This window comes from Pogoniulus pusillus, chromosome 4 (assembly GCF_015220805.1).
Source record: "Pogoniulus pusillus isolate bPogPus1 chromosome 4, bPogPus1.pri, whole genome shotgun sequence".
NCBI lineage: Eukaryota > Metazoa > Chordata > Aves > Piciformes > Lybiidae > Pogoniulus > Pogoniulus pusillus.
In genome coordinates, this window is record NC_087267.1 from 711,656 (window position 1) to 734,706 (window position 23,051).

Sequence of the window (23,051 nt, forward strand, 5' to 3'; positions counted from 1 at the left end):
TTAACAACTCTACAATTAATTGTAGAAAATAAGTTTCCATGGTTCTTTTCTGTTCTGCTCTCTCCTGTTTTAGCCTCTTGGAGGTCTAAAGGTGGAAACGTAACTTCAAACGCTGCTGTCGCTGAAGACAATTTATAGAGGGCAAAGCTGTCCTCTTGAATTCAGAAACTTTCTAGCCAAGGTTAGGAATCCTATAATGACTCATTTCTGTTGTTATAGGAATCCTGCAATGACTCATTTCTGTTGTTATAGGAATCCTGCAATGACTCATTTCTGTTGTTACAGGAATCCTACAATGACTCATTTCTGTTGTTACTCACTGTGAGTAACTACTGGAATATAAAACCATAATGTACGTAGTAATAGTTCTACAGAATTTTGGTCAAAAGTAGGAGGCAGAGGAAGGCTGTGTCTTCTTTTCATTTCTTACTGCTTTTTGGAGAGAATGTGGAACGTTTCTCTTGAAGTAGTACAGCTCCCAATGGTAGTCTGCCAGCACTGCACCCAGAGTAACAATTGTGACAGCAGTATGGTTAAGTTGCTGTTCTGCAGTTTACTGCAGTGATACAGCGACCTATATGCTAACTTAGGGAAGCTGTGCAGAGCTAGCTTAGTCAAGATTGGTACATGTGGAAGCTACAGGTAGGCTTAAGGCTATGTGTGAGGTGCAGATAGGTTGAGCTTATATAAACAACCTGTAGGGTCAGCCCCCTGTGGCCAGCAGACCCTGCCTCCTGCAGCTGGACGTGGGGGTTTGCTTCACCGCCTCAGTTCCTGCCTGCGGGATGGGCTCAAGGGCACTCCGCAGCACAGCTTGCTCATGGTTATCAATTCATGTCCCCTGTTAGCAAGAAATCCATCCACAGGAATCATTCTGATAACAGCCTAGGAACACACTAGGCCTCTGGTATGATGATCAGGTAGTGAGGTAGATTGGGAACTGGTTGAAGGAAAGAGCCAGAGAGTTGTGGTCAGTGGGATGGAGTCTAGTTGGAGGCCTGGGACTAGTGGGGTCCCACTGGGGCCAGTACTGGGACCAGTTATGTTCAATACATTCATCAGTGACCTGGATGAAGGAACAGAGGGACTGTTAGCAAGCTTGCTAAAGACACCAAACTGGGTGGAGTGGCTGTGCTGCCATTCAGCCAGACTGGGACAGGCTGAGGGTTGAGCAGGCTGGATGCTAGGAGGAAGTTGTTGTCAGAGAGAGTGATTGGCATTGGAATGGGCTGCCCAGGGAGGTGGTGGAGTCATCATCCCTGGAAGTGTTGAAGCAAAGCCTGGATGAGGCACTTAGTGCCATGGTCTGGTTGATTAGCCAGGGCTGGGTCCTAGGTTGGACTGGCTGAGCTTGGAGTTCTCTTCCACCCTGGCTCATTCACGATTCTATGATTTGTGACAAAAGCTTACCCAGAGCTGCTGTCATGGAAGAACTACGTGCATAGGAAATTGGCTTAAAGTTAAGGCAAAGAAAGTGGGAAAAAATGTAGTTTCCATTTTAAGTTAGACATCTCTTGCATTCTGTAATAACTCTTCTGGTGCCAGTCCTGTAAAATTTAATTTTGAGGAGATTTACAATTAGAAATGTTAATAATTCAACAATCATAGGGTATGGAAAAAATAAATAATCTGTGATTTGCCATCCAGGAATAATTACTGGACATGTCAGGGAAAAATACACCAAAAACTAAGAGCTGTGAAATTTATTCCTTATGCTTTGCTGTAAGAGCTTTGCTTTGGGTTAAAACAAACCCAAACCAACAAAACCCAAGTTTCTGATGATCAAAATACAAAACCCTTTTGTGTGCATACCCATTTAGAGCAAACTGGAATAGCAACTACTGCATTACTGTTGTAAGCCTTAGTACCCTTTGACACAGTGACACGTAACACAGGGAGGCCTGAAGAGTAATGTTAGTAATGTTTGCTACTGGATGCTTTCTAATGTGACATTAGGTACAAGCTACTATTTTTGTGGTTGAGCTTTGGCACTGCAGAGGTCAGAATCAGGTTTGTACAACACAGGATGGAAAATGTAGTCCTCATAAAGAGCTACATCCCCCTTTTAAAATGGTCTAGACTTGAATTTCAATGCTAAAGGGATGTTCCTCTTTGCAACTGTCAGCCTGAACTGGTAGATCTGCTGTGACTGGGCCTGTCTGTCCTGCCATAGAATCATAGAAACATCCAGGCTGGAAGAGACCTCCAAGAGCATTCAGTCTGTGTTGCTTTGAAACTAGCTGGGATGTTTTGGTGAGAGAAATTAGATGACAGGCTGTGAAAAGGAAACAGAGGTGATGGCTGCTGCACTCATAGGCTTGCTGAGATGGATAAGAACAAGAACACAAACATAGATAAGGGAGTCGCTGCCTGGGCTTTGGGCTGAACTTGTCTAACCTAACCTGCTGTCTGTGTGACTAATCCACCTGCTTCCTAACCCCCCTGGCCAACCCTCCAAACTACCTTAAATATAAGGCAACGTTTTAGGGAAGGTAGAGGAAAGGTGTTAGGGAGGTTGGGAGCCCCTCCTGGGGACTCAGGTTTCTGGGAGGGCTGCTGTGCTTCTGCATTACCTTTTAACTTGTATACTTCTGTCTGTAGCTGTAGAGATTGTAACTACCTGCTTGTATCTTGTGCTAAGCTGTGAATATAAAGCTTCATTCCATTTCCAGAGCTGAGCCTAGTCTGGGGGATTTTCCAAAGAGTAGGGGGGACAGGGAACACCCAAACCATCACACAGTCCAACCTAGCACCCAGCCCTGGCCAATCAACCAGACCATGGCACTAAGTGCCCCATCCAGTCTCTGCTTGAACACCTCTAGGCACAGCGACTCCACCACCTCCCTGGGCAGCCCATTCCAATGCCAATCACTCTCTCTGCCAACAACTTCCTCCTAACATCCAGCCTATCCCTTGGGATTGTTATAGTGGTAAAGAATGACTCCTGGGAGCAATAAATGCATGGAGCTGAGTTAAGACAGACGTATCCTCAAAAACCAGCACAAGGATTGACTGTAACTACTACAGGTGTCCATTAATGAGGGTGGAGATACTCCTGCCACGAGGAATAGCAGCCTTGCCTGAAAATGTGCTTTTGATTTGGAAAGGAGATTCCTTTTGCTGATGCCTGCAAGCTCCTTCTTTCCAAACCCCTTTTACTTAAATCCTTATTCCGTTTCCTTCTCCAGCATAATCCCAACCCTCACAGGTGACCAATCACCACTGAACCTCCCTGGCTTCCTTTTAACTGGTTTCATCTGATTTACTGTTTTATTAGCATAGCTGATAGTGAACTAGTTTGTTCCCCTTCAATTAAAAATCTCCACTTAACTTGACTCCATTTCATTCAAAGGTTGCAGGTGTGGGCTGGATCAAACAAAGTTTTTAGTGCCTGTTTATGTATGGAAGTTTGTTCACCAGGTGCTCTCTCAGACCCACTTTTAAAATAAAACAAATTCTATTTTCCTGTCTTAAAAAATAAAGACAGAAGGTGTGGGTGTCCATTTAGCTGAGAGTACTACAGATTCCCATCTATCCCACACTCCCCACAACCTTTTTTCTCCTCTGGTTTTGATGTAGTTTACATCTGCATATTCTCAGGCAAGTGGGAACAGGAGGGGAATGTTTCCATCCCTTATGCTCTGGGCTGAACTGTACATGTTCTGCTGCTTTTCACATCTGAAGTCTGGGTCACTCTCCTCAAATCCATGCATTTGACTGAACTTCAAACAACCTCAGCAGCGCAAATGCAGCCTCTCTCTTTGTGCAGACACCAGAAAGCTGTTAGTTGGCAGAGCACACCTTGATGTATTCAAGATGCATAAATAACCAACACTGTTTTGCAAGGAAGGAGGCTGCAGGACTAATTTTAAAAGACTCCCTCCTCCACCACCTAATTTCATTACAAACTAAGGCAGAGCTGATTTCTGCTGTGGTTGAATGGCAGAAAATAGGTTAGGCTAAGAGCCATTTTTCAGGCACATTCTATTAAAGCCAGAGACAGGAATTGCCACAACCACAAATTATATAATTCCCTCAAACTCTGTTACCTGGGATAAAGAGTAATTGAATCTTGTCATAACAGCTTTTTTACCTCCTGAACTCAGGCTTAGTTATTTCAGGTTGCTTTCCAGCATCCTCTCCCATATGCTCACTATATTCTGTGCTATTCAGCTCCAGTGTCATCAGAGATTTCACATCATCTGTGTAACAAAGAGGACCACCCAATTACTGATTGTCAGTCAGGATCAAGGTCATAGAATCAGGCAGGGTTGGAAGGGACCACAAGGAGCAGCCAGTTCCAACTCCCCTGCCATGCCCAGGGACACCCTACCCTAGAGCAGGCTGCACACAGCCTCAGCCAGCCTGGCCTCAAACACCTCCAGCCATGGGGCCTCAACCACCTCCCTGGGCAACCCATTCCAGCCTCTCACCACTCTCCTGCTCAACAACTTCCTCCTCACCTCCAGCCTCACTCTCCCGACCTCCAGCTTTGCTCCATCCCCCCCAAGCCTGTCACTCCCTGACAGCCTAAAAAGTCCCTCCCCAGCTTTTTTGTAGCCCCCTTCAGATCCTGGAAGGCCACAAGAAGGTCACCTGGGAGCCTCCTCTGCTCCAGCCTGCACAGCCCCAACTCTTTCAGTCTGTGCTCACAGCAGAGCTGCTGCAGCCTCTGAGCATCCTCCTGGTCCTGCTCTGGACACACTCCAGCATCTCCACCTCCTTCTTGTAATGGGGGCTCCAGAGCTGGATGCAGTACTCCAGGTGGGGTCTCAGCAGAGCACAGCAGAGGGGAAGAATCACCTCCCTGGCCCAGCTGGTCACACTTCTGCTGCTGCAGCCCAGCTTCTGCATGGCTTTCTGGGCTGCAAGTGCACACTGCTGGCTCCTGTTGAGCTTCTCCAGTAGCACCCCCAGGTCCCTCTGCTCAGGGCTGCTCTCCACGTGTAGCTGGAAGGTTAAGGAAGGGACTTCTCCTAACTCCATGATTTTAGATAAGCTAAGGGTAAGACTTTGCATAGGTCAATCCTTCATTTATCTGCCAAAGTACTAGTGCTAATGTGCTAGTTTGAAGCAAGCTGGAATGTTTTGGTAGAAGAACTAGATAACGGGCAGTGAAATGAAAAACAATTGTGTCTACTTCTCTCACAGTCACGCTGAGAACTCTGGGAAGAAGGAAGACTTTTTCTCCATTTTGTTTCTCACTCTTGCTTTTGCCTTAGACCTGGTCACATCTCATTAACCCTGCTCCTACTAACCCTGCTCCCTAACCTCTTGGCTGCACCTCTTTTCTTCCTGAGAACTGGGGTAAGGTTGAGAGGGGCCGGGGGGAGGTGTTGGGGTGGTTTGAGAGCCCCTCCTGGGGACTTAGGTTTCTGGGAGGGGAGTTGTGCTTTTGTATTGTTTATCCTTTGTATATTTCTGTATATAATTGTATATAACTGTATATATTGTAAATAGCTGCTTGTAAATTCTGCTAGCTGTAAATAAATTGCTTCATCTATATTCCCAGGGTCCGTCTGAGTTAGCTGGGGCAAATACAAAGTGTGGGGGGGTGGGGTAACCCCCAAACCATCACATTTTTTAATTGGCTTTCCCAACGTGGGGCTAGATATTTTTGAGAGACTGGAAATTAGCTCTGGGAATTAAGATGAAGCTAATCAAGCAGCTATTGTATTTGGTTGGTGCATTGCTCTGGTCTGGTTTTGTTTTCTTGGCATTTAGTTGGTTAAAAGGTAAAATTGTTGCTTATTTCATTGATCTGGCTTATAATAAGGCTAAAGCTAAGGTTTCAGACATGTTCTGGAGCTGGGGTGATTTTATTCTTGGTTATGCTGGTTTTAATATCTCTGAGAATATTACCAAGGACATTACAGGAGCTCTGGTCAATAATGTGACAATCAATGGAAATTCTGCTTTAAATATGGCTCTAATGAGAGTTATTCAGCCAAAGACAGGAATTCCAACTGTTTGCATAGGTACATGCTCGTGTAAAACTGTTTTTCTTCTCACAATTTTTAATATTTGCCTCATGATTTTAATATTCATATTAATTTTGGCATTATTGGTGAAAAATTCAAAACCAGTTTCTGTAAGAGCTAGGAAAAATTCTGTGTCTCAGAAGCAGTCTCTTTCACAGCAAAACAAGGGAACACAGTTATCAGCTTCCCCCTTGCCAGCCTCTGCCCCTCCTTCTCCAAGTGCTGGGAACACAGCCAATGTTCCTGCCAATAACGTAAACAATGATAAGGATAACCAAAACAAGCCACAGAGTTCAGCAGGAGCCTCAGGAGGACAGGCAGGTACCCAAAATCAGAATGTTCCTAGTAAAAATGAAAACAAATCAGGGTTGGCAGGCATCCCAGGAGGACAGGCAAATAATCCCACTAATGCTAATACTACTACTAATGCTGGTAACGCTAGCCCAGTCAGTCCAAATCCTAATGACACCAGCTCAGCCAATTCAAACCCTCCAAGTCAGACTCCTAAAGATTCAAACCCTCCAGCAGACACATCCAAGTCTGTTGCTGCTCAGGCCCTTCTGGCACCTGCTAAGGCAAAAGCTAAGACAAAGAGTGGTTCGCAGGAGGATGTAAGACAGGGGACCTCTGGTGATCAGCAAGAAGAGGAGGATGAGACAGTAAGTCTGCGAGACCTTGTAGATGTGCTGAGACAACAATACTCAAGTGAGAGGAGTGCTGTGAGGTTAGCTGCCAGGAGAGAGGATGGTTCCCATGAGTTTAGGAATGCTATGAGGAAGATTGTGTTAGGCCCGGCACCACCAGAACAACAGGAGGAAGAGGAGGAAGATGACATCCAAGGCTCCAAGGATCCACTCAGAGAGGTCAGGGAAGTTAGGAAGGAATACACAAGGGAATCAGGTGAGCCAATCCTAAGCTGGCTAGTGAGATGCCGTGGCATTGGTGCTAATGCCCTGCAGGTAGGAGACAAGTCTGCCAAGCAGCTGGGACCACTCACTAAGGAGAGTGGAGTGGACAAACACCTGGCAAGTCCTCTTGGTAGGGTTAGCTTGTGGACACGCCTTCTGTTGGCTGTGGCTATGAGATATCCTTCCCGAGATGATTTGCCATGGGCTGCCAAGAAGTGGAACACCGTTGAGCAGGGAATTAAGCTTCTGAAGGAGTTTGCTGTGAAGGAAGTGCTTTATGGAGATCATGGCACTCATGAGCCTGACGATATTCCTTTGGGAACAGGTCTCATGAAGAAGCTGATTAAGCTTGCTCCTTCATCCTATGCTAACATCATGGCCAGTAAGTTTCTATCAAGGAGTGATAATGGAAGATCTTTCACTGTTGGTGAATTCACTGATCAGCTCAGGCAGATTGAGGACAGCTTGTCACATTCTGGTATAATCTGTGCCATAAAGACTATGACTACAGAGCTTAAAGATGGTATTAGAGATGGCATTAAGGAGAGCATGAAAGAACTGAAGGAGGATCTTACAACCTCAATTTCCAATCTGGTCAAGGATACCATTCCTGCATCATCTGAATGGGTGAATGTTTCTGCAGTCAGGAACAGACGCCCACCTCCTGCAAGGCAATTCCAGCCCAGGAGGAGACAAATTCCACCCAGACAGCAGCAATCACGTGCGTCACTGTGGATACTTCTGCGTGACACATACGGTGAGAACATGAACAAATGGGATGGTAAACCTACTTCAGCTCTTTCAAAGAGAGTCAGGGAACTGCAGAGTGGCAGAAACAGAGGCAATAATGCCAGGAAAGTAGCTGTCACTTCTTCAGCTCCCGAGAGCAACTGCAATTGTTCCAACAGTTGCAGTTCCTCTCACAACACCACAAATCACTGTGTACACCCCACATGCCATGTTCAGCATTAGGGGTGCCCTGCCTCCAGCCAGGAGGAGGAAAGGGATAGTGGAGAGAACCGAATCTATTGGAATGTATTCATTAGGTGGCCTGGCAGTTCAAGAGTTCGGAAATACAGGGCTTTAGTTGACACAGGTGCTCAGTGTACTTTATTGCCATCAAATTGTAAAGGGACAGAGTCCATTTCTATCTTTGGAATCACTGGTGGATCTCAAGAGTTAACTAAGGTACAGGCTGAGATCAGTTTAACTGGTAAAGAGTGGAAGACACATACTATTGTAACTGGTCCTGATGCGCCTTGCATTTTGGGAATTGACTTTTTGAGACAAGGTTGTTTCAAAGATCCTAAGGGTCACAAATGGGCTTTTGGAATAGCATCTGTAGAGATTGAGGATGATAAATTGAAATTGTCCATTAGACCTGAACTTTCTGATGAATCTGCAGTTGTGGGACATCATAACATAGAGGACCTGGAAGTGCCAGTTGCAACTCAAACTGTTCATCATAGGCAGTACAGAACTAACCGTGACTCTTTGTTGCCCATTCATCAGCTGATTCGTCAATTGGAGAGTCAGGCTGTCATCGAGAAAGCTCATTCACCTTTCAACAGTCCCATCTGGCCTGTGCGCAAACCTACGGGCGACTGGAGACTGACAGTTGACTTTCGTGCCCTCGACGAGGTGACGCCACCCATGAGTGCAGCTGTGCCGGACATGCTGGAACTCCAGTACGAGCTGGAATCGAAGGAGGCTAAATGGTATGCAACCATAGACATTGCTAATGCTTTCTTCTCTATTCCCATAGCAAAGGAGTGCAGGCCTCAGTTTGCATTCACCTGGAGAGGAATCCAGTATCAGTTCAATCGTTTGCCTCAGGGGTGGAAACACAGCTCAACCATCTGTCACTCAGTCATCCACAATGCACTGGAGAAAGGTAAAGCTCCAGAGCACATCCAGTACATCGACGACATCATTGTGTGGGGCCAAACTGCTGAGGAAGTCTTCGAGAAAGGTAACAAAATCATTGACATTCTGTTGCAAGCAGGTTTTGCCATTAAGAGAGACAAGGTCAAAGGACCTGCCAGAGAAATTCAGTTTCTGGGAGTGCGGTGGCAGGATGGTCGCCGTTACATTCCTCAGGATGTGATCAACAAAGTCTCTACCATGGCAGTTCCCACCAGTAAGAAGGACACACTTTCTTTCCTTGGTGTGGTGGGATTTTGGAGACTACACATTCCTGGTTTCAGTCAGATTGTCAAACCTCTGCATGATGTGACTCGTAAGAGAAACAATTTCGAGTGGGGACCTGAACAACAAGCAGCCTTTGATCAAATTAAGCGAGAAGTAGTCCATGCAGTGGGCTTAGGACCTGTGAGATCTGGTCCGGACATTAAAAACATTCTGTACACGGCTGCCAGTGACAATGGTCCAACTTGGAGTCTTTGGCAGAGAGCTCCAAATGAGACACGTGGTCGTCCACTTGGTTTCTGGGGACGTTGTTACAGAGGTTCAGAGACAAATTACACTGCAACAGAGAAAGAGATTCTAGCAGCCTATGAAGGAGTGAAAGCAGCTTCTGAAGTGATTGGAACTGAGTCACAATTGCTTTTAGCTCCTAGACTGCCAGTTCTTAACTGGATGTTCAAGGGCAAAGGTTCATCACCACATCATGCCACAGATGCAACCTGGTCTAAATGGATGGCTTTGATAACCCAACGAGCACGAATGGGTAATCTTGACCGACCTGGTCTGGTGGAGGTGATCACCAACTGGCCGGAAGGCACAGACTGTTCCAAACCTCCAGAGGAGAAAATAACTCGTGCTGAGGAAGCTCCTCCCTATGGTGATCTCTCTGATCAGGAAAAGAACTATGCTTTGTTCACAGACGGTTCCTGTCGTCTTGTTGGGAACAAGCGAAGATGGAAGTCAGCGGTTTGGAGTCCAACCAGGAGAGTTACCGAAACGAAAGATGGAGAAGGAGAATCCAGTCAGTTCGCTGAGGTAAAAGCTGTTCAACTTGCTCTTGATGTGGCTGAACGTGAAAGTTGGCCTATCCTTTACCTCTACACCGACTCGTGGATGGTAGCCAATGCTCTATGGGGTTGGCTGAAGGACTGGAAGAAGAATGGTTGGCAGAGGAAAGGAAAGCCTATTTGGTGTGCTGATCTATGGCAGGACATTGATGCACGGCTGGAGAAAACTCCAGTGAAGGTGCGGCACGTAGATGCACACATGCCTAAGAGCAGAGCAACTGAGGAACATCAACATAATCAGAAGGCAGATCAAGCTGTTAAGATTGCTCAAGCTGATACCAACTCTGAACTTGACATTGACCTTGATTGGAAACACCGAGGTGAGCTGTTCTTAGCTCGGTGGGCCCATGATTCATCTGGACATCAAGGCAGAGATGGAACATACCGATGGGCTCGCGATAGGTCAATTGACTTGTCCATGGACGCTATCACCCAAGTCATCTATGACTGTGACATTTGTGCTGCTATTAAGCAGGCTAAGCGAATCAAGCCCTTATGGTATGGTGAGAGATGGTCAAAGTACAAATATGGTGAAGCCTGGCAGATTGACTACATCACTTTACCTCGATCTCGTTCTGGCAAGCAGTATGTGCTAACAATGGTAGAAGCCAGCACTGGATGGTTGGAAACCTATCCAGTTCCACATGCTACTGCACGTAACACCATTGTTGGTTTGGAGAGACAGATCTTGTGGAGACATGGAACTCCAGAGAGAATTGAGTCAGACAATGGTACTCATTTCAAGAACAATCTTGTGAAAAACTGGGCCAAAGAGCATGGTATTGAATGGATCTATCACATACCCTACTATGCACCAGCTTCAGGGAAGATTGAACGCTACAATGGTTTGCTGAAAACCACCCTAAAAGCTATGGGGGGTGGAACTCTAAAAAACTGGGACAAACATTTAGCACAAGCTACCTGGTTGGTAAATAGTAGAGGTTCAGTAAACAGAGCAGGACCTGCACAATCAGATTTGGTCCAAACAGTAGACGGTGATAAAGTTCCTGTTGTACGTGAAAAGAATCTGTTAGGGAAAACTGTTTGGGTATTTTCTCCTTCGGGCGAAGGGAAACCTGTCCGAGGGGTGGTATCTGCTGAAGGTCCTGGTCATACATACTGGGTAATGCAGGAGAATGGTGAAATCCAGTGTATTCCACAAAGAAATTTAACCTTAGCTGAGAGAGTTTAAATTCAAACTGTTAGGAGTTTTCTGTTCCAGGTAACATCGGCGCCCAACACTGAGAGAATCTACAATAGAATCTACAGTACGTGAGCACGAACCCAACATCATCTGGGAGTCCCTGTTCTGAGCTTTTGAATCACCCACATCTGATTGAAGTGTGAACTGAACTTGTATATATAGTTTTATTGTAAATATTGGTTTAGATTAGATTGGATTATTCTCAGCGATACTCTGAGCGAAGTAGACAAGGGGTGGATTGTGCTAGTTTGAAGCAAGCTGGAATGTTTTGGTAGAAGAACTAGATAACGGGCAGTGAAATGAAAAACAATTGTGTCTACTTCTCTCACAGTCACGCTGAGAACTCTGGGAAGAAGGAAGACTTTTTCTCCATTTTGTTTCTCACTCTTGCTTTTGCCTTAGACCTGGTCACATCTCATTAACCCTGCTCCTACTAACCCTGCTCCCTAACCTCTTGGCTGCACCTCTTTTCTTCCTGAGAACTGGGGTAAGGTTGAGAGGGGCCGGGGGGAGGTGTTGGGGTGGTTTGAGAGCCCCTCCTGGGGACTTAGGTTTCTGGGAGGGGAGTTGTGCTTTTGTATTGTTTATCCTTTGTATATTTCTGTATATAATTGTATATAACTGTATATATTGTAAATAGCTGCTTGTAAATTCTGCTAGCTGTAAATAAATTGCTTCATCTATATTCCCAGGGTCCGTCTGAGTTAGCTGGGGCAAATACAAAAGTGTGGGGGGGTGGGGTAACCCCCAAACCATCACAGCTAAGTATAGCTACATTGAAGCTACATTCTCCTTGTCTTTAATCACATTAATTCTCCCAACACAGCGTGGAAAACTCTGTGGTTTTAGTGGCTGTTATGAGCCATGTGGGTCAGCAGTGACAGTCTTTACTGGAAGTCAGTCTCTCTACTATCACATTCTTAGATATCACACAGAGACTCCTTCATCTGAAATAGAAAGTGCTGAGGCAGTAATTGCCTTAAATGAAACTGTGTTTCCATGAGACTCTCCCAAATATAGCCACCTTCCTAATGCGAGGAAAACCTCGTTTAAGCCTATCACATGAGCCTTGCTGTGTAGAAACTAGACACTGACTTGCTTTGCTGATGCTGTTTACTTAGTGCAGAAGCCTGTAGATCTGCCTGGCAGACCACTGGCATGTAAGCCAAGGAAGAAATTCCTGGCATCACTTTCCTTACCCTGGATACCATTTTGTATTTCACAGCTCAGTACACATACCCCTAAAAGATGTCAGCATACTTATTCTTGGCACTTGTCCTCAGGCGTGCCAAGGACAAGAGGGTCATTAGGAGCAACCAGCATGGTTTTACCAAGGGGAGTCCTGTTTGACCAACTGATAGCCTTTTGCAAGCATGTAAGCAGGTGGAGAGATGATGGTAGAGCAGAAGCTGTGGTTTATCTTGATTTCAGTAGAGCATCTGACACTGTCTGCCACAGCAGCCTTTGGGCTAAACTGAGGCACTGCAGCCTAGATGATCAGGTAGTGAGGTGGATGGGAACTGGCTGAAGGAGACTTGTGGTCAATGGGACAGAGTCTCCCCAGAGGCCTGTAGTTACTGGAGTCCCTCAGGGTCAGTAGTGGGACCATTACTGTTTGACATACTCATCAGTGACCTGGTTGAGGGCAGAGTGCACTGTCAGCAAAGGTGCTGATGGCACAGAGCTGGGTGGAGTGGCTGCCCCAGCAGAGGGTTGTGCTGCTATTCCATGAGACTTGGACAGACTGGAGAGCTGGGCAGGGAGAAACTGTTCAACAAGGACAAGTGTAGAGTCTTGCACCTCGGGAAGAACAGCCCCAGAGATCAGTATAGGCTGGGGACTGATCTGCTGGAGAGCTGTAAAGGAGAGAGGGCCCTCAGGGAGGAAGGGAGGTTGACCATGAGCAAGCAATGTGGTCTGGTGGCCAAGAAGGCCAATGGCATTCTAGTGTGTATTAGAAGGGCTGTGGTTAGTATGTCAAGAGAGGTTCTCCTCCCCCTCTACTCTGCCCTGGTGAGGACCTCAGGGAACTGCTTGAAAAAATCCACTGCAGAACCACAAGGATGCTGAAGGGAGTGGAACATCTTCCTGCTGAGGAAAGGCTGATGGAGCTAAGGCTCTTTAGCTTGGAGAGGAGGAGCCTCACACTACATGAGGCTGTCCACAGGTTCATCCAGCCTGGCCTTAAATACCTCCAGGCATGAGGCTTCCACCACCTCCCTAGGCAACCTGTTCCAGAGTCTTACCACCCTCATACTGAAGAACTTATTCCTAACACCCAGTCTGACTCTACCCATTTCCGGCTTTGTTCCATTCCCCCCAGTCCTGTCACTCCCTGACAGCCTAAAAAGTCCCTCCCCAGCTTTCCTGTAGGCCACCTTAACATACTGAAAGGTCATAGTAAGGTCTCCTTGGAGCCTTTTCCTCTCCAGACTGCACAGCCCCAACTCCCTCAGTCTTTCCTCATGGCAGAGGTGCTCCAGCCTTTGGTCATCCTCATGGTCCTTCTTTGGACACCTTCCAGCACATCCATAGCCCTCTTGTACTAGTGGCTCCAGAATGCAGTCTCAAACCATGGAATGATTTAGAAGGAGCCTGCAGGCAGAGGGAACTATTGCTCTTTTCTGGGAAAGGAATACAAGCAAGAGTCAAACAGGAGACTACACACATAGGAAGCAATCCTGGGGGCTGAAAATGCTACCTGGGCTATAAAGTTATGCAGTAAGTGCTGAAATAAAGGCAAGACCTTAAAGGTTTGTATGAATATTCAGAGACCTGATCTTTATGGGAGCCACGTGGCTGAAACTCCTGTGTAGCACGCTGAAAGCATGCTCTGTGGTGTCTCAGAAAGGGGCTTTGCATATTGTAAGAGAGGTTACTCAACGACATGTGTGAGGTTAAGTCAATACATCACTGTATGAATGCTTTATTATCCAAAGGAGATAGTAAAAATGCATTGCCTGGAGGCTATTTCCAGCCCCTGTGTGGCACTGATAAATTAATCAGCTCCATTCTGCTGTTTTAGCTGCATTTAATTAACTGTGCAGCAGAACAAAAGGGAGGGTTTAAAGGAAACAGAAAGCTCTGAAGGTAATGTGGCAATAGATGAGAAGCATCTTACAGAATCAACCAGGTTGGAAGAGACCTCCAAGATCACCCAGTCCAACCTATCCCCCAGCCCTATCCAGTCAACCAGACCATGGCACTAAGTGCCTCATCCAGGCTTTGCTTGAACACCTCCAGGGATGGTGACTCCACCTGAGTCAACCTGATCTTGATGGCAAACACATAGAGGCAACAGTCATTAACATATTTGTGCTTTTCAGAGGCATCCTAATGGGCAAGGGAATTGATCAGCTGTGACCTCAGCTAATAATTTAAGGGAGAGCCATTGGAATGGGCTGCCCGGGGAGGTGGTGGAGTCACTGTCCCTGGAGGTGTTCAAGAAGAGACTGGATGGGGCAATTAGTGCCATGGCCTAGGTGACTGGACAGTGCTGGGTGATAGGCTGGACTGGATGATCTTGTCTGAAGGCTGGCCAGGAGTGAGGGGACAGGCTCTGCTCACTACTCCCTGGGATAGGACAAGCAGCAATGGGTGTAAGCTGCAGCACAGGAGGTTCTGCCTCCACACAAGGGGGAACTTCTTTCCTGTAAGGGTCCCAGAGCACTGGCACAGGCTGCCCAGAGAGGCTGTGGAGTCTCCTTCTGTGGAGCCTTTCCAGGCCTGTCTGGATGTGTTCCTCTGTGATCTGTGTTAGATAGTATTGCCCTGCTCTGGCAGGGGGTTGGACTGGATGATCTCCTTGGGGCCCTTCCAAGCCCTAACATCCTGTGAGCTGTGATCTTGGAAGTCTCTTCCAACCTGGTTGATTCTATGATACCACTTTCAAAGTCAGTGAATTTCCTTCCTGCAGCCCACAAGACTGGTAGGTACTCATGAAAGCAAATCCATTGGTAGTTCTATTGCTTTCCTTGATGGAAGGGAGAACAAAAGGGCTCTTCCAATCTGGCTGATTCTACAAACACCAGAACATTTGTGTTTGTCTCAGGGTCTGCATGCAGCAGGCACACAGCAGGTGAGCATGAAAAATAACACTGAAATTGGATGAGGTAAAATGAGTGCAAGAAGAATGTTAAGAGAACATAACTTAGTTCTGTCACTGTGTCCCTGCCCACAGCACGGAGGCTGGAACTGGGTAGTCTTTGAGGTCCCTTCCAGCCCTGACAACTCTGATTCTGTGATTCACAACATTATCCAAGAGCTCACTGCTGTTTAGCAGACTGTTAAGCCTCTAAATGCATTTGAAAACCCGAGGGGCTTTTTTATCTCTCCTGGTTGCAGGCAAGAGAGTTGAACAATCACTGACCTTGGGGAGGTTTGGGACAAGGTTACTGAAGTATTAGTGGAGGGAAAAAACCTGTTATGTATACTTCTAAATTCCTTTAAGATTTGGTGATGCTTAGTGCTTTCTCTCCTTATTTCATAATGCTTTCCTCACTTGCATATGTAATGCTAAGCACTTTGTAACAGACAGAAATGGTAGTTCACTGCTGCCAGATATTGCTTCCCAGTAACTATCTTACACACATAGAATGGTCAAGGTTGGAAGGGATCTCAAGGATCATCCAGCTCCAACCCCCTGCCATAGGCAGGGACACCTCCCACTAGAACAGGTCACTCAAGGCCTCATCCAACCTGGCCTTGAACACTTCCAGGCAGGGAGCAGCCACAGCCTCCCTGGGCAACCTGTGCCAGTGTCTCACCACCCTCACTGGAAAGAACTTCTTCCTAACATCTACTTTGAACCTCCCCTCTGCCAGTTTAAACCTATTACTCCTCACCCTGTCATTACAAGACCTTGTAAACAGTCCCTCCCCAGCCTTCCTGTAGCCCCCTTCAGATACTGGAAGGTTACTACAAGGTCTCCTTGAAACCTTCTCTTCTCCAGACTGAAGAGTCTCAACTCTTGTAGCCAGCTGGAAGTTAAGGAATGAATATATAAGCAGCACTTGTGCCAGCACTGACCCCTGAGGGATGCCACTTGGCACTGGTCTCCAGGTGGACATTGTGCCCTGGATCACAACTCTCTGCATGTGACCACCCAGCCAATTCCTGACCCAGCAGTGCTGCACCCATCACATCCATGGGTTTCCAGGTTGGTGAGCAGGCTGTCATGTGGGACAGAGTCAAATGCCTCACTCAGGCCCAGGCAGACAATGTCAGTTGCCCTTCCCTTGCCCACTGTTGCTGTGGCTTCATCATAGAAAGCCACTGAATTTGTCAGGCAGGATTTGCCCTTGGAGAAGCCTTTGCTGGTGACAACCAATCACCTCATCCTCGTTTTTCATTTGCCCTAACAAAGCTTTCAGGAGGGTCTGCTCCATGATCTTGCCAGGCACAGAGGTGAGACTGACTGCTCTGTAAGCAGTTCCCAGGGTCATCCTTTTTTCCCTTCTTGAAGCTGGGCATTATGTTTGCCCTTTTCCAGTCAGCAGGACCTTCAGCAGTCTGCCAGGACTTTTACATGTTGGGGACAGTGGTTTAGCAACTTCATCTGCCACCTCGTGGGTGTCTGTCTTGGTTCTAATTGAAATTTCCCAGAGACTCAAATATTGTTGACAGAACCCATAGCAATTTATAGGATGCCCTTCCCTTTTCCCCCTTCTTTCCCAAAGAAAAGGGATTAGATGGAGAGAGAGGAAAGGTAAAGCAGACCCAAATAACCTCACTGCACTTTGGAAGTTAAAAGAAGGAAAGTTTAACAGTAAGTAAAAGGTATTTGAGGCAGGGAGGTTAGAGGTGTAGGGAAGGGAAAACAAGGTACACAACATGTAAATATGCACCCAGATTTGATGGCAGTGGTTCTGTCTGCCTTGTGGGTGATGGCCACGTGGTGAAACAAAGAGCAGCAGGACACAGGAATGGTGATGCTGGCAGACAGGCAGGGAGAGAGAGCAAACAGCAAGTCCTCCTGCTTTTATGGATCTTAGGAAGGAGGAGTGGGCTAAGCACCATCACCTAGTAGTGTTCAGACCCACCCCTGGGGAGGGGTGAAGACCACCTGGGGTCAGGGTGACTGAGCTGGAGGGAAGAAGGGCTCTGCAGCGGGACCTTGACCGCCTGTACAGATGGGCAGAGTCCAATGGGATGGGGTTCAATAGCTCAAAGTGCAGGGTGCTGCACTTTGGCCACAACAACCCCATGCAGAGATACAGGCTGGGGTCGGAGTGGCTGGAGAGCAGCCAGACAGAGAGGGATCTGGGGGTACTGATTGATACCCGCCTGAACATGAGCCAGCAGTGTGCCCAGGTGGCCAAGAGAGCCAGTGGCATCCTGCCCTGCATCAGGAGTGGTGTGGTCAGCAGGAGCAGGGAGGTCATTCTGCCCCTGTACTCTGCACTGGTCAGACCACACCTCGAGTACTGCGTTCAGTTCTGGGCCCCCCAGTTTAGGAAGGACACTGAGATGCTTGAGCGTGTCCAGAGAAGGGCGACGAGGCTGGGGAGAGACCTCGAGCACAAGCCCTACGAGGAGAGGCTTAGGGAGCTGGGGTTGTTTAGCCTGGAGAAGAGGAGGCTCAGGGGTGACCTTATTGCTGTCTACAACTACCTGAGGGGTGGTTGTGGCCAGGAGGAGGTTGCTCTCTTCTCTCAGGTGGCCAGCACCAGAACAAGAGGACACAGCCTCAGGCTGCACCAGGGGAAATTTCGGCTCGAGGTGAGGAGAAAGTTCTTCACTGAGAGAGTCATTGGGCACTGGAATGGGCTGCCTGGGGAGGTGGTGGAGTCGTCGTCCCTGGGGCAGTTCAAGGCAAGGTTGGATGTGGCACTTGGTGCCATGGTCTAGCCTTGGGCACTGTGGTAAAGGGTTGGACTTGATGATCTGTGAGGTCTCTTCCAACCTTGGTGATACTGTGATACTGTGATAACTCCTCCAGAAGGGTTAACCCTGCACAGTGTCCTTATTTCTAACACATCTCAATGTCTTTAAAAGAAGACTGTCTGGTCAAGGATGAGGAATACTGTGCAGCTTGTAACAGCTGCAATAAACTGAATATTGTTCTTCTAACAACAACCTAGAAGAGTACAGATTCTCTAAAGTGGTAAGAATATTTTCTAGGGGAAAATAAAGTCAGAAACATTTTTCCCCCTCTTTTTCTTTCTAATGGAGGATGTATAAAATGCTCACTTGGAAGATTAGCTTTCTGCCACTGTTAAAACTCTGCATTGATTAGTGCTTGGTTAGCTGTAATTCAAAGGAGGTTAAGGTAATTAGAATCATCCTGTATCTAGGGGAAATGATTAATGTTAAATCCTGATGTGAGAGATGTCCTACTGATTTGCTTGGTCTGTTCTGTAATCATCTAATTTATCTGGAAATCTGGAAGGAGTTTCAAACAAGCAGCAGATAGAGAGTTCTGTCAGCAGTACTCTGCAAAACCACAATGCAAGGACTGAACGTTTTTATCCTTACCTCTATGGCCTTATGAAAAATACCACTGACAGTCTTTATCATTTGAGAAAACATCTCTGCAGCATGGGAAATGCTGCTGCACTGAGACCTACCTTTTGTGATCTCCAGATCAAAGACATTAAAAAGGATTCTTTAACTGGAAATAATGCCAGTGTGAACTCAAAGTCCTCTTAGGGTGATCTGTTTAGTTCATGCAATCATAGAAGCAGTCGGGGTTGGAAGGGACCACAAGGATCAGCCAGTGCCAACCCCCCTGCCATGGGCTGGAGGTGAGGAGGAAGCTGTTGAGCATGAGAGTGGTGAGAGGCTGGAATAGGTTGCCCAGGAAGGTGGTTGAGGCCCCATGGCTGGAGGTGTTTCAGGCCAGGCTGGCTGAGGCTGTGTGCAGCCTGCTCTAGGGTAGAGTGTCCCTGGGCATGGCAGGGGGGTTGGAACTGGCTGCTCCTTGTGGTGCCTTCCAACCCTGACTGAGTCTGTGATTAGCACACTTGAATTCATAGAATCATAGAATCATAGAATCAACCAGGTTGGAAGAGACCTCCAAGATCATCGAGTCCAACCTATCACCCAGCCCTGGCCAGTCAACTAGACCATGGCACTAAGTGCCTCATCCAGTCTTTTCTTGAAGACCCCCAGGGACGGTGCCTCCACCACCTCCCTGGGCAGCCCATTCCAATGCCAGTCACTCTCTCTGTGAAAAACTTCTTCCTAACATCCAGCCTATACCTACCCTGGCACAACTTGAGACTGTGTCCCCTTGTTTTATTGCTGGTTACCTGGGAGAAGAGGCCAACCCCCACCTGGCTACAGTGCCCCTTCAGGTAGTTGTAGACAGTAATAAGATCACCCCTGAGCCTCCTCTTCTCCAGGCTAAACAGGCCCAGCTCCCTCAGCCTCTCCTCATAGGATTTGTGTTCCAGGCCCCTCACCAGCTTTGTTGCCCTTCTCTGGACATGCTCCAGCACCTCAACATCTTTCTTGAATTGAGGGGCCCAGAACTGGACACAGTACTCAAGGTGTGGCCTGACCAGTGCTGAGTACAGGGGAAGAATAACCTCCCTTGTCCTACTGGCCACTGTTCCTGATGCAGGCCAGGATGCCATTGGCTCTCTTGGCCACCTGGGCACACTGCTCCCTCATCTTCAGCTACTCTCTATCAGTACCCCCAGGTCCCTTTCCTCCTGGCTGCTCTCCAGCCACTCAGTCCCCAGCCTATAGCACTGCTTGGGGTTGTTGTGGGCAAAGTGCAGAACCCTGCACTTGGCCTTGTTAAATCTCATCCCATTGGCCTCTGCCCACCCATCCAGCCTGGCCAGGTCCCTCTGCAGGGCTCTCCTACCTTCCAACAGATCAACACCTGCTCCTAGCTTGGTGTCATCTGCAAACTTACTGATGCTGGACTCAATGCCCTCGTCCAGATCATCAATAAAGATATTGAACAGGACTGGGCCCAGCACTGATCCTTGGGGAACACCACTTGTGACTGGCTGCCAACTGGATGTGGCACCATTCACCACCACTCTCTGAGCTCTGCCATCCAGCCAGTTCTTGATCCAGCACAGAGTGAGTCTGTCCAAACCATGATCTGCCAGCTTGGCCAGGAGCTTCTTGTGGCAGACAGTGTCAAAGGCTTTGCTGAAGTCCAAGTAGACTACATCCACAGCCTGCCCCACATTCACCAGGCGGGTAACCTGATCATAAAAGGAGATCAGGTTGGTGAGGCAGGACCTGCCCTTCCTAAACCCATGCTGGCTGGGCCTGATCCCTTGGCTATCCTGTAGGTGCTTTGTGATGGCACCCAAGATGACCTTTTTTATTCCTCTGCAGGACCTGAACTTCATAGTTTTCAATCTGTTACCTGTGGTACAATTTTTTATTCTAACTCAATATTTAAAGGCAGTGCTGCACTCTAATAAATGGCAGCAAAACCAAGCTGCCATAACTTCTGGAAGAAAACCTCACAACAGGTAGAGTGTTACCAGGTGAGGCATGTCTAGTCAGCGCTGGGTGGCACGGGCAGGTCCTCCTCCAAAGCCCTGGCACAGCCTCACCTGGCTCAGGTGAAATGTTTATGCCACAAAATCACACAGTCAGTACAGGGGCAGGGTTAGTACAGTTGGTTCTGGGAACAGGTGGAGTTATTGCAATCAGTTCCTGGAACTCATTTCCACACTGTCCCACCTCTTCACACACACTCATTGCCACCTGGTGGTTGCCCTTTGGGGTCTGTGGGAGGAAGGCCAACATCTCCCTCAGGCTGACCTCTCTACCTTTTGTTCAACTGGTGTCAGCTGTGGGTCACATTCTTGCTGGAGTCTCCAATGTTCTCATCTTTGCATACAGTATTCTTCTTCTCTGTGAGAGTCTTTCAAGACCCTCTCCAGCTTAGCCCTCCTGCTTTGTGTTTGTCTGCTGGATGATGCTTTCTATCAGAGCTCACACAGTTGATGACTTAACGAGGCTCTACACTCTACCTTCTCTAGCCCTTTCCCCATCTCACCCACTCTCCTCCCCAGAACACAAAATTAAACAAAACAAAAGCCGACTACAAAGAACAGAAAGACTCCAACACTGATAGAGGACAGATCTGGTGGAAGGCTTTGGACAAGGACTTTTCAAATCTGTTATATAATAGTTCACTATCTCTTCTTGCATTTATATCATAAGACAAAGACCACTGAAGCTACTTGATACTAGTTACAGAATCACAGATCATTGGAGGGAAGCTCCAGAGATCATCCAGTCCAACCACCCTGCCAGGGCAGGATCCCCAGGGATACTCCACACAGGAACACATCCAGGTGGGTTTTGAAACACAACCTCTCTGAGCAGCCTCATCCAGTGCTCTGCCTCCCTCACGGTAAAGAAGTTTCTCCTCATGTTGAGGTGGAACTTTCTATGTTCAAATTTGTATCCATTGCTCCTTGGCTTTTTACTTTACACCACTGAAAAGAGATTGACCTCCTCTACTTGACACCCACCCCTGAGACATTTATAAACACTAACCAGATCCCCTCTCAGCCTTCTCTTCTCCAGACTGAACAGCCCCAGGGCTCTCAGTCTCTCTCCATAGGGAGATGCTCGATCATCCTCCTGGCTCTCCACTGGGCTCTCTTCAGCAGGTCCCTGTCTGTCTTGACTAGTTCTGTTCTTGGCATTTATTTCCTAAAGTTCTATTTATTAATCAGAAAGCAAAATAATCTATTAGCACAGAGAACAGTGAGAGCCATTCAGACTCATTTCATTTTACATTCCCTGCAGGTGTGTTACCATCAGGCCACTGCACACAGGTCAAAGTGTGAGCTGGAGATTTATTCAATAGCATAGATTTTCCCCTGTGTCTATATAATCATAGAGAAAAAGCCCATCTGTGCAAAACAACTTCTTATTTATTTACTGTGGGGAAAATCCAGGTCATTAACAGCCACAGCCACTTCTGCCAAACCTAGCTTGTGGAAGCATGTGCTTAAAACACTGAGCTGCAGTCAAAACACGTGAGGGTTGATTCGTAGAATTAGTCAGGGCTGGAAGGGACCACAAGGATCAGCCAGTTCCAACCCCCCTGCCATGCCCAGGGACACCCTACCCTAGAGCAGGCTGCACACAGCCTCAGCCAGCCTGGCCTCAAACACCTCCAGCCATGGGGCCTCAACCACCTCCCTGGGCAACCCATTCCAGCCTCTCACCACTCTCCTGCTCAACAACTTCCTCCTCACCTCCACTCTGACTCTCCCGACCTCCAGCTTTGCTCCATTCCCTCCAGTCCTGCCACTCCCTGACAGCCTGAAAAGTCCCTCCCCAGCTTTTTTGCAGCCCCCTTCAGATCCTGGAAGGCCACAAGAAGGTCACCTGGGAGCCTCCTCTGCTCCAGCCTGCACAGCCCCAACTCTTTCAGTCTGTGCTCACAGCAGAGCTGCTGCAGCCTCTGAGCATCCTCCTGGCCCTGCTCTGGACACTCTCCAGCATCTCCACAGCCCTCTTGTCCCAGGGGCTCCAGAACAGGATGCATTAGAAGGTTTAAATGCATTGGATGGGTGAGGTTTTGGTGTGGGGCATTACAGCATACATGAAAGAGTTTCTTTCAGTAAATTCTTTTTGGATTCAAGACCTGTCAAACTATGTCAAACCAGTAAGGCTGCTTAGGTGTTGCAGTAGTCTGTGAAGCTTGGTGCCAGACTCAGTGGCTGACATAAACCTTAGTTTGAACCACTTCTTACTAAAACAATTTTTTTTCTGCTAAAAAATATTTTTTCAGCACTCTATGAATTTTAGCAGCATGTAATATAATTTATGATGTGTCACCTTGACCATAAATAAGTAGATGCTGTAAATCACCAATATTTCTATTTTCTGAATGGGAAGGCAGAAACAGTGAGCAGGTCATGTGTAGTTCAGGAGGGGCAAACAAGAGAGCTGCAAGTTTGACACTCCACAGTATTTCACTTAATGTGCAAGGAGTATATGACACACATGCCAGTGCTGGGCTCCC

At 47.4% G+C, this 23,051-nt stretch overlaps 1 long non-coding RNA gene across 1 annotated transcript in view; it reads right to left on the reverse strand.

Annotated features, from left to right (window-relative positions):
- Positions 1–222: 222 nt before the first annotated feature.
- The window catches only part of LOC135175050 (uncharacterized), a 28,112-nt gene continuing 5,283 nt past the window's right edge, over positions 223–23,051 (reverse strand). The window contains exons 2-3 of the long non-coding RNA XR_010302189.1: positions 4,094–4,202; positions 223–1,066 (exon numbers count right to left, since the gene is read on the reverse strand). This is a non-coding gene — a long non-coding RNA (uncharacterized LOC135175050). The remainder of the gene's footprint in view (positions 1,067–4,093; positions 4,203–23,051) is intronic.